The 17,184-nt window shown below is 45.7% G+C and overlaps 1 protein-coding gene across 4 annotated transcripts in view; it reads left to right on the top strand.

Moving 5' to 3' along the window:
* Positions 1 to 13,951: 13,951 nt before the first annotated feature.
* Positions 13,952 to 17,184, top strand: part of LRRC7 (leucine rich repeat containing 7) — a 380,755-nt gene continuing 377,522 nt past the window's right edge. For 2 of the 4 annotated variants that reach the window (XM_043490855.1, XM_043490856.1), the window contains exon 1: positions 13,952 to 14,650. The gene's annotated coding sequence lies outside the window, so the exon portion shown is untranslated. Of the gene's footprint in view, positions 15,072 to 17,184 lie in introns of all 4 variants that reach the window. The other 2 variants (XM_043490857.1, XM_043490858.1) reach the window with 1 other exon arrangement.

Below are 17,184 nucleotides of genomic sequence, written 5' to 3'. Positions count from 1 at the left end.
TTGTACAACTCCTGGCATTAATAACTTTTGTTCTGCATTCTGTGATGTGCCTCTCTCTTTCTTACAATACCCTACAGTATTGAACACTTATCCATGTTCTCTTTTCCGGTGTGCACAGAGCCTTCATTTTCATTTAGCTGATACTAGGTAGTTGGGATTCTTGCTCTACTTATCACCCCATAAGTTTAATTAATGTAGATTGTAAAATGTTAGCAGAAATGTCTGTCAGTCACCAAACTGGAGATTCATCTCCATGCTCTTACATATTATAATCTAATAGGATTCACAAAACCTGGACAGTAGTATAGGGATGATAATGTAAGGCTGCATTATGTGTTCATAGTATGTGCCTCAAATGGGTCTGTCAAGGGGTTAGGCCGGGGCTCAATCCTCTCCGGGGCAGCGGGGAGCCACAGCGGCTCGCTACACACAGTTGACTTTGGGGGAATTTGTCCGGCCACCAGAGTCATCCTCAGCAGCCCTTGCGGTAACTGGAACGAGCACTATAGGCCCGGGCCCTGAGTCAGGGTGGGGCACCAAATAGCCGCCCAGGCCCTTGGGCAGGGGCTGAGCAAATAGCCCAATGTTAGCAGGCCTGGCCCTGGGTCAGGGCTGAGCAACGAACAGTCAATAGCTCAGGCCTTCAGGCACTTAGCCTCAGGGGCTAAGTAACACAGCATGTGTGAATTAGCCCAGGTCTCCAAGGACCTGGAAAAGGGGGAGACTCCACCCATGAGTTGGGTGGCAGGGGGGACGCAGGCCCACCCACTCCACTGCCTCCCAGCCCGGGGCCCTAGCAGCAACAAAAGACCCGCAGCTGGGTCAGTGGGAATCCTGACCGCAACACACTGACATGGGTTCTGGCAGAGTTGCAGCCAGACTAGGGTCGGCTGCCCCCGAGCTACTTTCTAACTCCCCTCCTTCTGGTACCTGGATCACGGCGGTGTTTTCCAGGGGGGTCCAGCACTATGGGTTCCTCGGGGCAGTGGACAAGGGGCAGGTCTGGTAACTCTCCTGGATAGCTGGCACAGGGCAGGTCCAGGAACTCTCCTGGATAGCTGGCATAGGGCAGGTCCGGCCAGCCTTGGCGTGGACCTGGGGCTGTGGGGTTTTCCCAGTCGTGGGCTAGGCTGGCTACATCTGGCCGCCCCGACAACTGGTCCTCCTGTGAGCTCTGAGGGCTCACCTTTCTACTTCTGGGACCTGGGGCTGTGGGGTTTTCCCAGTCGCGGGCTAGGCTGGCTACATCTGGCCGCCCCGACAACTGGTCCTCCTGTGAGCTCTGAGGGCCCACCTTTCTACTCCTGGGTCGCCGCCTGTCCCTCTGAGGGGCAAGCTCAGAGCTTCCTGGCTCCACCCACTCTGGTGTCTGGAGGGGCTCGGTCCTCTCTGGGGCGGCGGGGAGCCACACCACCTCGCTACAGGATCTGAGTCCAAGGATCCTGTAGCAAGTAGCTATGGTCTGATTGACTGACTGACTCATTGAAGCAGGAGGCTCAAACCACTTGGATATGAGGCAGGTGGGGGTGTCTACACTACCGGCTAAGTCGGCACTGCTGTGATCAGTGCAGTGGTGTTGATTTAGCAGGTCTGGTGAAGAGACACTAAATTGATGGGAGAGCGCGCTCACATTGATTTCTGTACTCCACCTCCCCTAGAAACAGAAGAGAACTCAGCAGGAGAGCATCTCCCGTCGACGTAGTGCAGTGTAGACACGGCGGTAAGTGGATCTAGCTACATCAACTTCAGTTACGTTATTCACATAACTGAAGTAGCGTAACTTAGATCGATTTACTGCGGTAGTGTAGATCAGTCCTCAGATCTAGGGTATGGTCTGAGCAGTCCTCAGATGAGAGCTTGAAAATGTGACGGAAGTGTGCCTAAAGGACTCAAAACCAGAAGGCAAATAAAATTCCTAACTATATTCTTTTGTCAAAATCTTATGGATTTTTAAGCCAACTTCATGATTTTTGGGGTCTTGATTTGTGAATGCTTGGGGTTGGCAATGTGAAGCATGTGAAATGTACCCACTCACAGGCAGCTTGTTAATTTGCTGTACCTCTCTCAATATGGCCACTCCCTAGTAACCGTTATAGCTTTTAAAAGCTGAGAAGACACTTGATATAACTTGGTGGATCGTCATTACCAAAATATTGGGACTTTGGTTTATACTAGTTGTTACTAATTGTTATCAATCAGGATTTGAGCTTGTGAGTTTAATAAGGATGTGATGTTCAGGGGTGCTGGTAAGAAAGTAGTCTTTATTTCCTGGCTTTGATCACATAATCTGAGTCAAGGTTACAAAAGATTCATACCCCTATCACATGGCAGAAGTCAGTATCCACTGAATTGAGGGATTCTAGAATTCACTTGGATCCCAATCCACTCCCTTCAAAGTCAATGGAGAGATTTCTGTTGACTTTGAAGGGAGTTGAACTGGGCCATTACTGGGCAGACTGATCAAAAGATATTGGTCCTGTCATGAGCTCGAAATAGATGATTCCCCAACAATGAATGGCATTCCATGCAGGTTTAGGGATCTACCTGTTCTCTAGCGCTCATTGCAGAATTGGAGCCTAAGGGCTTGTCTTCACTTTGGGAGTAAGTCGACCTAAGTTATGCTACTTGCTTATGTCGACTTACACTGGTGTCTTCATTGTGCTGCATTGATGGGAGAGACGCTCTGGTCAACTTCCCTTAGTCTTCTTGGAGAGCTGGAGTACCGGATTGACCGGAGAGCGCTCTGACGTCAATTTAGCAGGTCTTCACTCAACCCGTTAAATTGATCCCTGCTGCATCGATTGCAGCAGTGTCTATCTCTCCGGTAGTGAAGACCATAAGTCTGTAGAAATAACTCCAAGCACCAATCTTTTCACTCTGCTGAACATGTTTAATCTGTATTGTCCTCTGTTTCCTCCTTTTATTTAATTTAGCTCATTGATCACTGACATCTACTAACAAGAAGAGCTTAGCTTGTAAGAAATTGTGTATGGATGTTTAAACGGACAGTGTACACTTCATGGTACAATTAGATACAGGCCAGTTAGCAACAGAATTTTGAATTTGAACCACTTTGAGTTTTGGAGATTAGAAAAGATCTTCAGATTCAATTCTACTGATTCCAGACCTGCGTGTGTGGTTGTTTTTTATTTTGTTCCATGCTAGATTAAATATTGGAAGGGAGTTTCTTTTCTAATACTAGTTCAGATGCAGCTAGAATTTTGTAAGAATGGCTCTTCTCATGAGATTTCAATCTGAGCTGATGAGTGGTTGATTTCATGAGACTTTTGTTATTTGGGGCATAACTCTTGTGAAAACAGTTAAGGAGGTTTGGTGCCATTGGCTCCAACCCTTGCCCTGATTCCGGCATTGATCCTGAAACCCAAATTCTAGAATAAACTTAGGGCCTGATCCACCTTCCACTGATGCTAGTGGAAAGACTCCCATTGAGGTCAATGGGAATCAGACCTGGAATATTCAGATCAAATCATGGATTTGTGACTCAGCTGTGAGTTTTTTTGCAAAATTGTCTCTCTTGCCTCCATTTCTCCTGGCCCTGCTGCTACATGAGCAGTAGCAGCATATCTCTTCACCCTCTGTATGGGAGTCAAGAGAAGCAAGTTACTTCCTCACATCACTAAAAGAGTGCCAGGAGAATGAGCAGCAGGTCTCCTCACCTTCCTTTTGAGGGGATGCAAAAGAAGGGAGCGGCAGGCATGCAAACCCCTCTTTTAGGGCTCCATTCTACAAGGTGCTGAGCCCTTTGGTCTGCTACAGTGACGCAAGTAAGCATGTGTCCCACTTTAAGCATGTGAGTAGACCCATTGAATTTAATGCAAAAAGTTTGGTAAGTGCTCTGTTAGATCAGGCCAGAGTGCTCAGCACCTTGCAGAATGGAGACCAAGTGGGAACAGAGGGTTTTTTCACTATCTGATGGCTGCTATTGGGAGGAAGCTATGAGAGACGGGGAAGAGGGACGGGAGTAAAAAACAAAAAATCCCTGGAAGCTACAGAACTGGTGACTTCCATGATAAAACAGCTTCAACTATGCTATCATTTGTATTGTGGTAGCACCTAGGAACCCAAATCATGGATCATGACCCCAACCATGCTGCATTAAAGGACAGTACTAAAAAAATCTAACAGCAGTTATAACACTGCATAAATAGTTTGAGATAAAATGAGAACCTTTGCCTTGGACTGAACTATTATAGTGTAGCTGTGACAACTCCCCAAGCTCATGCCACTAGACTGCCCCCTATCGTCTCTTTTGTTGGGACTATAAATTTCTCCCTCAAATCTATTTTTTATGGTTCAGAAAAGCAAGATAAACTGTTGTTTTAATTTTCATGTACCACTGTGATTTGTTTGGGATGGGACTAGAAGCAGAAATATCATGAGGAATATCAATTCTCATGGTATCTTGGATCCAGCCAAAAACAGTAATAACAGATTAATTTGTTATTGGAAAATATAATTTGGGAAAAAACATCAATGTTGGTGTGCATTTGAACCACAGGGGAGTTCTAGCCTTTTGTTATACAGCCATCAGTAATCAATTCTTGAAACGTTGTTCATGCCATTGTAGTTAAAGGTCTGTCAATTTCTCAATTGTAACCCATATATCTTAACCATTTAAAAAATGCTGCTGACTAAATGTAGGAAAACTTTTTATAAAGAAACCTCAGCAGTTTGAGTTCACTGAGTGGAGGAGAATGAGCAATGTAAGACTGGTCTTATTTTATAATAAAGGTTCTTTTAAGTGCTTATTAACTGATATAGATTGTTTAATCTTGCTATTCAATAAATAGAATATTTCACCTTTTAAAAGTGTTACAATAATTGATGACTTCATACACCCAAGAAGAGTTAAACTGGTTTTGGACAAAGTGAAAAGGTCGGTTTCTTCAGATAACATGAGCAGATAGGTCTAGAAACTTACTTATCTCAGCTATGGAGGCCGCCCAGAGTAACTCCACGGAGATCAAAATATAATTGAGATCAAAATCTAACCCCATAAACACAAGTCATCTGTCCCTCTTTCATTTCCATTTACATTCAGTTTGGAACACCAACTTCTGCCAAGCTGTTTTATAATTCATACGTTTATCTTTTCTTTTATCTTGACTTTAGGTCTGGTGCAAAGAGAGTTTGCAGTATGTTGACACAAGTCTTGCCATCACCTTGACCTAAGAATTTTTGCATGGTTTCCATTTCCCTTTATTTATAATGCTGAAAAGAACTGGATCCAAAGATTATCACTATTACCTTGCAGATCAACTGTATTTATTTCTACTAGCCCAGGGGTTCTCAAACTGGAGGTCGGGACCCCTCAGGAGGTTGCAAGGTTATTACATGGGAGGTCGTAAGCTGCCAGCCTCTACCACAGAGGTGGGCAAACCTTTTGGGCCGAGGGCAGGGTGGGGTGTGAGAGGGAGTGCAGGATGTGGGAAGGGGTGCAGTGTGCGGGAACGGGCTCAGGGCAAGGGATTAGGGCAGAGGAGGGGTGCAGGGTATAGGAGGGGGCTCAGGGAAGGGGGTTGGAGTGCAGGAAGGGACTCAAGGCAGGGGGCTGGGGTGCAAGAGGGGTGCAGGGTGCGACAGGGGGCTCAGGGCAGGAAGTTGAGGTGTACAGGATGCAGGGTGCAGCAGGGGGCTCAGGGCATGGAGTTGGGGGCCAGGGTGCAGGAGGGGTTCGGGCTCCGGCCTGGCGCCGTTTACCTAAAGTGGCTCCGGGGTGGCAGCAGCACGTACCGGGGCCAGGGCAGGCTCCCTGCATGCCTGCCCACGCTGCGTCACTCCGGGAAGTGGCTGGAACCACCTCCCTGCGCGGCCCCTGCAGGAGGAGGAGGCACAGGGCTTCACATGCTGCCCTTGCCATACCTCCAGATACCTCCCCCGAAGCTCCCAATGGCCGCGGTTCCCTGTTCCCAGCCAATGGGAGCTGTGGGGGGCGGTGCCTGGAGGCAAGGGCAATACACGGAGCCCTCCCCCCCACCCCAGGGACGTGGTGCCGGCGCAGGGCCTGAGGCACCACGGGGGCCAATTCCGTGGGCTGAATCCAAAGCTCTGAGGAGCCAGATCCGGCCCGTGGCCCATAGTTTTCCCACCCCTGCTCTACCCCAAACCCCACTTTGCCGTCAGCATTTATAATGGTGTTAAATATACAAAAAAGTGTTTTTCAGTTTATAATGGGGGTCACACTCAGAGGCTAAGGGGTCACCAGTTGAAAAGTTTGAGAACCACTGTACTAGCCTAACAGGAAAAGTACTGGCAGGGTGGAACAAACCAGGCCTTTGTATGCTGGTCGAGAATTATTTGTCAAAAACAACAAGGAGTCCAGTGGCACCTTAAAGACTAACAGATTTATTTGGGCATAAGCTTTTGTGGGTAAAAAACCCTCTTCTTCCATGTTGTTTTTGTGGATACAGACTAACACAGCTACCCCGATACTTGACAACCATTAGTCAGTTTGTTTTTAATTAATCCTTTTTTCCATTTTCCATCAAAGCTTTTTTTTCTCCATGTCCCTACAATGTCTCCTTTCTGTTTATCTTCACCTCACAATATTTGAATGTATTACAGAAATAGATTTTTCCCATCCATCCAATTAGGTCATATGGTCCATCTCTGTACTCTGTCTAGTCCAGTTTTAAAGGTTCCATGTATAAGGCTTCCATCATTTTACTTGTGATTCTTTTCTGCAGACTAATAGATCTGATTGTCAGGAAGACACTGTAGAGATTATCATCACCATTGTCTTTTATACAATTAATTCCTTTGGAAAACTCATTCCAGGTATTAAAATATTTGATTATAAACTTGATGTCACTGTAGCCAATTGTATTGTACTGTTTGTCTTCTGTAAATAGATCTCATTAGATGTTTCATAATTGTAAGGAGTACTGCACTATTCATCCTTGTGAAGTAATGGGAATATTAACATCCAGGGCTAAATCTTGCTTGGATTTACTCTCATGACAGTGGTCAGTGTGACTCTGTATGTATAAGGTCAACAGCATTTGGCCCCTAAATGTTCTACTTAAAGCTTTGCCATGTTTGTTATCTTTTGCTTATTTCTCAGTCACTTTTGGAAAGCTTTTTTACACTACTGCCTTTAATGTAGTTGAACACGTTTTCTCTGCTTCAATTACCTCTGATTTTTGCTTGAAGGTAGCTTTCTTATCCTCCACTTAAACATGTTGGGAATGATAACATAGCAGGAAGATTATTCATTTCTACTCTACCTTTAACATCTTTGTTTTTATATAAATGTAGTAGTGAGTGCCAGACTGACAGCCCTGGAAACTGAAGTACTTTGTCCACAGAACAGGTATAGCCTGGATAGGAGTATAGTAGGCTTCCACATGCTGACCTAGTAATGTCCTCTGTCTCAATCAAGGAAACCATGTACATGGGTGAGACGCCTTCAAACCTTTGCTTTTCTTCTAACTCTGCTAACGAGTGCCCATTAATGAGAACTGTGGTGGTGCTTTTTGTGATGTGGATACTTTTCTACTAGAAATTGTACTGAGACCTCCTTTCTCATGTATCCCAACCAGCCATCAAAGAGGCCATGGCTTTTTAATTACTATCAACCTTGGCCTCATCAGAGCCAATGACTAGGGCCCTACCAAATTCACAACCATGAAAAACGTGTCACAGACCGTGAAATCTGGTCTTACAGGGTAAAAGCACACAAAAGACCAGATTTCATGGGGAAGACAAGCGTTTCTCAAATTGGGGGTCCTGATAGAAAAGAATATTGTGGGAGGTCACAAGGTTATTTTAGGGGGTCACGGTATTGCCACCCTTACTTCTGCACTGCCTTCAGAGTTGGGAGACCTGAAAGCGGTGGCTATTGGCTGGGTGCCCAGCTCTGAAGGCAGCGCCCCTCGCAGCAGTGCAAAGTGTGGCTCTGCCTTCAGAGCTGGGATCCCAGCAAGCAAATGCCACTCTCCAGCTGCCCAGCTCTGAAGGTAGCGCTGCACCCAGAAGCATCACAGAAGTAAGGATAGCAGTACAACAACCTCTCCTACAATAACCTTGCAACCCTCCCCTGCCCCCCAACGCCTTTTTGGGTCAGGACCCCTACAATTATAACACCGTGAAATTTTAGATTTAAATAGCTGAAATCATGGAATTTATTATTTTTAAAATCCTATGACCATGAAATTGACCAAAATGGACCGTGAATTTGGTAGGGTCCTACCAATGACCTAGAAGTGAAAATCTGCATATTCCATTATAGTCCCCTGAGACATCCAGTCCCCTTAACCCTAATATGTTAATGAAAAAATCACTGTTCAGAGATGTATGTTAAGCAGAGATTGAGAGAAGTATGATATGACAAACAAAATAGATGAATACAAGAGCTTTCAAGGGAAGAAAACTCAAAGCAATGTAGCATGGCTATTTATATATTAAGAACATCATTCTTAATGGTTATTGCTTCTTTGCATATTTCTAGACTGTTCAGTCTTCAGACAAAATACTTTAATGTCAGCACTATTAGTTCTTCAAATAGTTTTTCAAGAACTTAGTTCTTCAAGTATATGAAGATCATATACACGTTCTTTAAACATGTATAGGCCCTAATTCAGCACAGTCACACCAGTTGTAGGTTGGTGTCATTCCATTAGAACCTGGTGTAATCAGAGTTATGATTTTATATACATATTTAGCTTTCTAATAAAAAACATCAAAAAGTTGCATGGCTTTAAAGGATTCACTGCCAAATACCCTAAAGAAGAGTACTCAAATTTGTATTTTGTGTATGTGTATGTGTATTTTACATATGCATACTGGTAAAAAAATACATTTGAACACACTTTTCAAAGGCAGGCTATAATTCCATCTCATCATTTTATTATGCTATATTTAGAGAATTATCCTAATTTTTTTTTCTGTTAAAGCAAATATGCTGGGCTTGAATCTACTTTTTATCTGTGTAAATCAGGAGTGACTCCATAGTGGAATTGCAATCAATGTGAAACCATAAGACCAAGAAGAATCAGACTTTTGTATCCACTTGCTAATCTAACAATGATTCAGGATTGAAGATGTTTCTTTGTTGGTATTCAACCTTTCAAATGTTATCTACAGGCAGAAGTACTAATACAAATATAGTGCTGTTGGTTTAACAAAAGCATGATTTTTTTTCAACGTTCTTTGTACTCACTTGGTAGGATACACTATTTAAAGTTAACATATGCTATTTCATTAATGACTGTCAAAGAATGTGATTTTTATTGTAGATGTATCCTTTTCACTCTTTGACATAATGTAATGCAGCAGTTGTTTGTGACACAGAAAATTTTAGAAATACACTAGGCTACAGTAACTGCGCTTTTATTTCTTTCTTGATACCAAGGCCAGCAATACAGTAATGCAATGTATCACAAAGTATCACAGTCATTTAGCATAAGTAACATAAGAGGAACTTCCTAGAGATGTGCTGGGAACCTGAAAACTTAACATCTGAACTTATATAAATCATGTTTCGTTATGCTGAATGAATGATCTTTTAGGTCCCTTGATACTGTATTTAATATCAGACACATTCAGAAGCTGGTTAGCTTGGAACTAAGTGTGTAATCTAGGTGGATACCCCAGGAGTATACATTTCCCCACCCTTTCATGTTTAACCGCGACATTCTAAATTAAAGCAAATACCAGACTCATTTTGTCCATCCCTAGTGCTATCTATTTTAATCCTATTTTACCTATATACTGCACAAAGCAGACCCAACAATGAACCCAGACTCCTTTTTTATTACTTTTGGTGTCAATGGGTTTCTTCTCTGCACTGTATTTTTTATTAAAAGCTATAACTTTCATAGCCCCCTGTGCTGCAGAGCTCCATAAAGACATAATTTCTAAAACAGAGTCAGAGTTGTAGTCCTAGGAAAACCATGGCTGGAGTCTGAATAAAAATAAAGGAATTTATTGTAAACATTTAAAAATGAACCAGTTTGCTGTATGGCTCCTTGAGGAACCATTCTGCCATGGCAGCCCCATGAACTTGTCTCCTCCCTCCTTCCATAGGCCTTTTGACCCTTGTTTCTGCCATTGTGGTTTTGAAAAAATGTATTACACCAGTTTCTGATGGAAACATAAAGCTGCACAGCCATGGTCTTCTGCAGTTCAACAGTTATAAATCTTGCCACCTCCCCAGTAGTAGGCTCTATCCTGTGGAAGTCTTAAATTCTGAAGGTCTCAGGGCACAAGTTCGGAGAATGAAGCTGGAGGAGGCCCAATGATTCCTCATAGCCATATAGAAGATCAGATATAACAGAATAAAAGGCAAAGGCTTGTTTCCTTCTTTAGTGGACACTGCTGCTGAAAAGAAATCTTATGTACAGTTAGTCATTTCTTTAGCTGTGCAATGTTGGTAATTCTAGTGGGATCCCAGGACATGTGCAGAATCAAGGCTGGATCTCCCTACAAACAGAATAGATGGCTGCCTAGGGAAGCATATTTCAGGTAGAAGACTGATCAGTAATTGTTTTTGTGTTGGTGACTGTGGTCTGGAGGCAGGCACACGCTGGTTTACCTACCCAAGCATAACCTCATGAGCAATACAAGATTCTGTGAGGCCTTATCTCTGCTAGTTAACAACTCATTATTGTTGATATGGGAAGTCACCTTTTGAGACTCTCATCTAGCTGTTTACTAGACCAAACTCTTTTTTTCCCCCCGCAGAACGTGGTTGGCACAAGGCCACTGTGGGCCATATTCTGGCTCCTATCACACAGGTGAGAGGAAAGACCACAGGGAGCTCTTTATTTTTATTATAATACCATGTGTGCTGGTGCAGGAGGTCTCCAAAATTCCACTGCTTGATTGCCAGGAACACCAGCAGTGGGAGGGGGTTAACTCCACTGGAGTGCTAATCACTCCAAAAGAGGCACTGTGGATACTCTGCACCTAGTGAAAATGTCTGCTCTTCTATGTACTTGCTCCCATCATCTCTGGAGGCAATCTGCCCATGACTCTTTTCCAAAGGCAGAATGGCTCCAGAAACTGCTGCTGGTGTAATGTGACTTCCACAGTGGAGTGGTGACTTGAAAAGCCTTTCTATAGTTAATCCTGAAAACTTGTCTATGCTACAACCAACGGTGTAGCATAATTTCTATATTTGGGAGGTCTAGTTTCGGTCAGGCCAATAGGGTCGTGGGGAGGGGCTAATTCCCTACTAGCCCGGGGCTTGCAGTTTGGGGACAGAGATGACCCATACCTGCTGATAGGCACAATTTATATGTTGCAAAGATCACTTGATCACCCCACCCCATGCATTGCCTCTGGGTGCAGGCACCTTCCAGCCCCACCTCCCTGGGCCAGGGCAGTCAACTGATATAAACAAAATGGTGGGAGGGAAAAGGCAGGAATTATTAAATGCCAGGTGCAATTTGTGCATTCAAGAAGGTTTTGAAGTATTTCAAAACAAACTTTATGCTGGATTGGCAAAAAGGACTCCTGTTGTACTAGAATAACTGCTCTGTTAAAACACCAATAAATGCTCCACATCAAAACCCACAGGATACCAAATGCACTGTCAGACATATATAAAGTCCATTAGAACCATTAAAATAGCCAGTATCACCATTCTTAACTTTCCATAGCTTTGCTTTTCTATCTCCTCTTTAGTAACTACAAACACTAGGTTCTTCTATGTATTAATCTGATGTCCCAAGGGCTGATGAGTAATGACCTCTTCCTATCCATACACAGAGACAGGATATCCATATGCCTTCCCCTGGATCACCTGGAACATTTGATACAATCAGCCAGAACATACTACTGACTCTCTTCACAAATAGAATGGGGGCTGATGTGAAAACTCTGAAATGACTTTAATCTTTCCTTGCAGCATGGATTTTAAAAGTGTTGACAGGCAACTCCACTACAGCTAGATTGCTCACCTAAGGGGTTTCATCCTTTTAAAGTTCTATATGAAACCATTGGGGGGAAAGTATGAGACACCATGGTTTCAAATGCCAGCAGTATGAAGACATCCTACTGCTCTACATCTCTTTTACCTCCAACACAGGTGGCATCAACTCCCAGATAGTCTTCTATGTTGAGGAGACAGGCAGCTGGTTGAAACTGAACTCAGGCAGTAGAGATGATGGTAGTAGTGGGAAGAGGAATATGGTTTGAAGACATAACATCTCACCCTCTCCTGAAGGGATCTTCCCCCAGATTTTCAAATGGCTCCTCACTGCTGCAGGACATTCAGATTATAACAGCTGCAAAAAAACCCAAACCCAAACCAAAACCATCACCTCTGTGCAACTTGCCAAGAGACCACACATTTTATGAAGCATGGATTATGGGCAGTGTGATCCACACCTTTGTAACCTCCAGGCTGGACTATTTCAACTCACTCTAGGTATGAATGCTTCACCTTTAAATGAGCTTGTTAGTCCTCAGCAATACCAACTACTGAGAGGGTATATTTCCCACTAATGTAATGTCTGCTTAATGCACAAGCTCACCAAAGAATAGTCCTTCAGATTCTAAGTCTTAGTTGTAGTCTTCAAGCTATCTGTGGAACTGGTCCATGATACCTTGGAGAGCCTTTTGCTGCATAACAACAACCAATGTTCTTCAGGACTGTGGAGCTTGCTGAGCAAATCTTTTCTAGGGTAGTTCAGGAGCTGGAAGAACTTGGAAGGTAGATGCAGATCCTACCCTAATGCTGTTCTCTCCCACTGATCTATCTAGGATCCTATTATGGCGCTCATTGCTGTAATATCTGAGCATTTCCAGGGCATAACTAAAATTATAGTGGACCAATTGTCACATTTTCCTCCCTACATTTCAAAAAAAGTTTCCTTCTCTCCCTCTACTTAACACTCTTTTCTGGAGGCACTGAGATTTGTGGCTGTTTTAATCATCTCTGGCATTTTGCTCCAAAACCTTGGCCTTACTGCATAGAAAGCCCAACTCATGGAGGTATGAGGCTCCTATGCTAAATTCTAGGGGTTTTCCTGCACGTGGAAACTCCCTCTGTTGGGGAAGGTGATCTCTTGGACCTGAAATATAATAGGCAGGGCTTGACCTGAGGTCCTTCCTGAGGTCTCTTCTAACCCTAATATTCTATGATCGGAGACAGCTCAGTCTTCTAAATGGGTCCTGTCTTTAAAAGGTGTGGGGAAGGGCACTGGTGAGAAGAACAGAGGAAAGGTCATGCCTGACCAGAGCACAGCTCCATCTGATCCAGTCTCTTGTTTTGGGCAGCAGCCAGGAATAAAAGCCTCAGCTGTTGCAAGAAACACTGCAGTGGACAGGTCCGGAATAACTTGCCTCTAGGGTAAAGTGTCTTCATAATGCTATCTGTTAGAGGTTATCCTGATGCAGGAGGGTTTATAGGCTTTCTTGGGGGGTTGGAGGAAGGGAGGAAGCAGCAAAGGTGGGGGGTTTGAAGGAATGGGGGGGAGAGCAGGAAGGGCCTCTATGGGGATACAAGGAGGGAGGCATCCCTGAGAGGAGGGTGAGCAGAAGCACAAGGAAGGAAGAGGCAATGCTGTGAGGTGGGGAGCAGGAGGGAGTCAGCAGTGATGTGGGGGGTGAGAGGAAGAAGCAGGAGTAAAGGTGGGTGGAGGGTAGGATCCCGGGGGAGGGAAGTGAGAGGAAGCAAGCAGTGGCCAGCTGAGAAGTGTACACAGGTGGCACCAGTGCGGCGGGAGGGGCGGGCTGAGGCAGGGAGGTATCTGTGAGGAGGCGCTAGTGGGCGAGAAGCAGTTGTGTGTGTGTGTGGGGGGGGAATGATTTTTTTGGGTGGGGGGAAGCAGCATATGAGGAGGAGACATCAGGGAGGAGGGGCGGTGGGAGGACGCAACAGGGCTGGGGGGGAGGAGGCAGGGGATGGACAGGGGCTGGGGTGCAGGATCCTGGCCGGGCTGAGGAGAGCGGGAGCGGGAGCGCGGGCGGGAGAAGAGGGGGAGGCGCGCGTGCAAACCCTCTTCTCCCAGCGCAGCCTCGGGCTAAAGGCGCGCGAAGAGGCGGGCGCAGCCTGCCCGCTAGAGCCGCGGCAGCCGCTCGAGCTCTGACGCGGATCTTGTGGGGGCGGCGGCGGCGGCGGCGGCGGCAGCTGCTGAGCACTGGGGCTTCTCCCGTTGACTCAGCCCTGGCAGGAGGCTGCTGTCGCTGCCGCCCGTGCCCCTCCTGCGCTGGAGAGCCGGCTCTGGGCACTGCTCCCTCCAGCCAGCGCCTGCTGCTTTGCCCGCTTCTGCCGGGTCCCGCAGCCCGCCTGCCGGGGGAAGAGCGCCGCCGTACACCATTGTTCCCCATTGATGTGGTTTTGCTGCCCCCTGTGAACCGCCTGCCCAACGTCTGTCGCTGCCCGGCGGCGGGGGCCCCCGGCGGCGTTGCGAGAAGCGGGGGGACAGGTTGGCGAGCTTGGCGGGAGCCGCCACATGCATCGCCTAGTCTGCAGTGACTGCACCTGTGAGTGAGTGAAGCTGCTGCACTGAGGAGGGCCGAGAAAGACAGGCAGCGGCTCCGGGGGTCCTCAGCATCATCTTGCGGGTCTCCGCCTCCCCCCCCCCCCGCCTTAACCTCCCGCCCCTGCTCCATGCGGGAGCCGAAGAGGATCTCCCCGCATGCCGGTGTGGAGGCCCACTTCTGCACCCCCCACTGACAGGTACTGTGGGCGGGGGCAGCCTGGCCCCTCTGTGTGCGTGCGCGTCTCCTCTCGCCTCCTCTTCCCAGGGATTTATTGGATGAAGATTTTTATTCTTTTATTTTTTTTTTGGTTGGTTGGTTGGTTGTTGGTCGGTCTGTGGGGTGGGAAAGGAGAGAGACTTCAGCTGACACGGTGCCTGTGCTACAGAGCTTCCCTCGCGTAACTCTCTGCCTCGTGGGGAAATATCCAGCTGTTCATCTGAAGGGCATTTACATCATGGTTTAGCGTGGGATCTCCCACGAAAAAACTCCCCCTCTCCCCTTTTCTCTAGCTCCTTCCCCCCCCCCCAAACTACGGACCCCAATACCTTAGGAATAACCATTCCAGCTGGTTATCTCCGGGCAGCGGAGACTGATGGACAGTTACTCCACTCTGCAATGTGAGTATGTGTCGGCTGCCTTTGAGGAAGGGGCAGCTGCTGTGCTGCTGCTCCCCTTGTAGAGGCGTGGGGGGGGGGGGGATACCAGCGAAATGCAAGCAGCAGCGCACAACGCTCCAGTCTCCTGCATGGGCAGCGGTGAACCTTGAGAAAGCAGCTCCTTGTGGCTTCGCTGCTCGCTGGATGTGCTGCTGCTGCCGGTGGCGGGGATGGTGGGATGGAAGGGAAGCAGTGTCCTTGGGTGTGATGGTATCTACCCGATGAAATCGTGTTAGGAAAGCAGTTATTGCAAAGAAGGATGGCTGTGAATACCTCTGCTGTGCACCCCCCAGTAACGTTTTACCCCTGTTCCCCCAAAACCCATGTTCAGAGAATAGGGAGAGAATGGAAGGGACGATCCTGCTCCCGAATGAGGTTGCCCCTTGTAGGTTCAGATATGGAAAGGAAATGCTGGGAAGTCTCTTGCGGCGTGGGGAGTGAGGGGGGGAGTCAATCGGTAATGGAAGCTCTTCCCTGGTTGCAGTCACCACTGACACTTGTGGAGAGGAGGGAAATTTGCTGCCGCTCTCCATGCCTCTTTTCTTAAGATCCCGCTTGATCGTGACTGTGTGGGAGTCAGGGAGATTCATTAAGCACATTCATGTTTGAAGAAGGAAAAGGAGTGTGTCTGTATACATACATATATATAACTTTCAAGGCATAAAAGGTCCATTTTCAGTGATTCCAAACTGCCTTTATGTTCCATATGTGGAAGCTGATGAGCTCCCTGTTCTGAAATTCCACTGCTGCTTCCTTCTGTTTCCACTCCTAGACAGAGGAAAGGGCATTTATTTTAGTACTACACCAGAAGAATAGGGTGGGAGGGAGTGAAAGTCAAAAATGATGGCACAGTAAGATGGGTATTTTTTAATAAGGAATTTGCCTTACAGTAGTGATCACATACGTGATGTCAGGAACCTCAAGGAATCTGAAGTGCTATTTCAAAGAGAGCGCTTTTTTGTAGTTGTGTTGTTGGTTTTTTTAAATATAAAATTTGTTTACCACATTGTTTCATTGCAACTAAATCAAAATATTGGAAATCTTTATTACCCAACTTGCGTCTCACCTTATCCCACCAATTAAATCATTTTCTGAATCTAGAGCACCATGCTTCTTGATTCAGGCAAGTCTTCTTTAGGAACATCAGTAAAGAGATTGATATATAATCCAACTTCACTTCTTGATTCCTTCCTAATCATCATTCCAACGTAATGCCCACAGTGTGCTTGGGGTTGTTCAAGATTTAGATAAAGATACTGGGGGGAGGGGACTGATCTAGGGTTAACTTACATCAGTGTAACTTCACTGTCAGTTACACTGGGGAATGCATTTGGCTCAGTGAATATTGTAACATCAGGGATGAATTTGGCCCATGAGTTTCTCTTAACATACACCTGTGTAAATAAGATCAGAATAAATCCCTGAGGGGTTTATAAGATCTCTATAGGCCATAACAATTGGTTCAGTATTTCCAGTGTTCTTACTAAGGAATGGACGGTAAAGGGCTATCTAAGCCAACTTTCTGGACACAGTTAAATGCATAACTGAGTGTATTAAAATGAAAGTAAAACACTTGATACCTCAGTCAGGGAAGATATTGGGAGTTATTTTGTTTCTGACCAAGCCTATGACTAGACAATGTACGTATCCTTTTCTCCCCTAGGATGCATTTAAAAAGGATAAGTTTATAGGGTAAAATGTATTTTTGCGGAGATGGTGTATTTTCATTGTCACCACCTCTTGACCCTCTGAAATAAGATATTAAGTTTAGCAATGTCCTGGAAAGGTCTGTGCCCTTTCCAATCTTCATATCTTAACTCCTGCTCAACCTCTAATGATTAAACAAATAGTGATGCGGTCATTTTGAAATACTAATATTGCCATCTTTCCAGAAAGATAGGCTTAATTTATTCCTTGTGTGGCTTGACTTCCCTCACCTCTATTCTAAAGCAATGGTACTTTTAAACAGTAACCAGTCTGGGGAAGCTTGATGTGTTAGGGATATAAGTTCACTGAAACAGTTGGTTTCTTATAACTCCAGGAGGTTGAGAATAAGTATGCACCAGATCCTAGT

Source organism: Dermochelys coriacea, chromosome 8 (assembly GCF_009764565.3).
Source record: "Dermochelys coriacea isolate rDerCor1 chromosome 8, rDerCor1.pri.v4, whole genome shotgun sequence".
Classification (NCBI taxonomy): domain Eukaryota; kingdom Metazoa; phylum Chordata; order Testudines; family Dermochelyidae; genus Dermochelys; species Dermochelys coriacea.
Note: the sequence above shows the minus strand (reverse complement) of the source record. Positions and strands in the feature narration are given on the sequence as shown.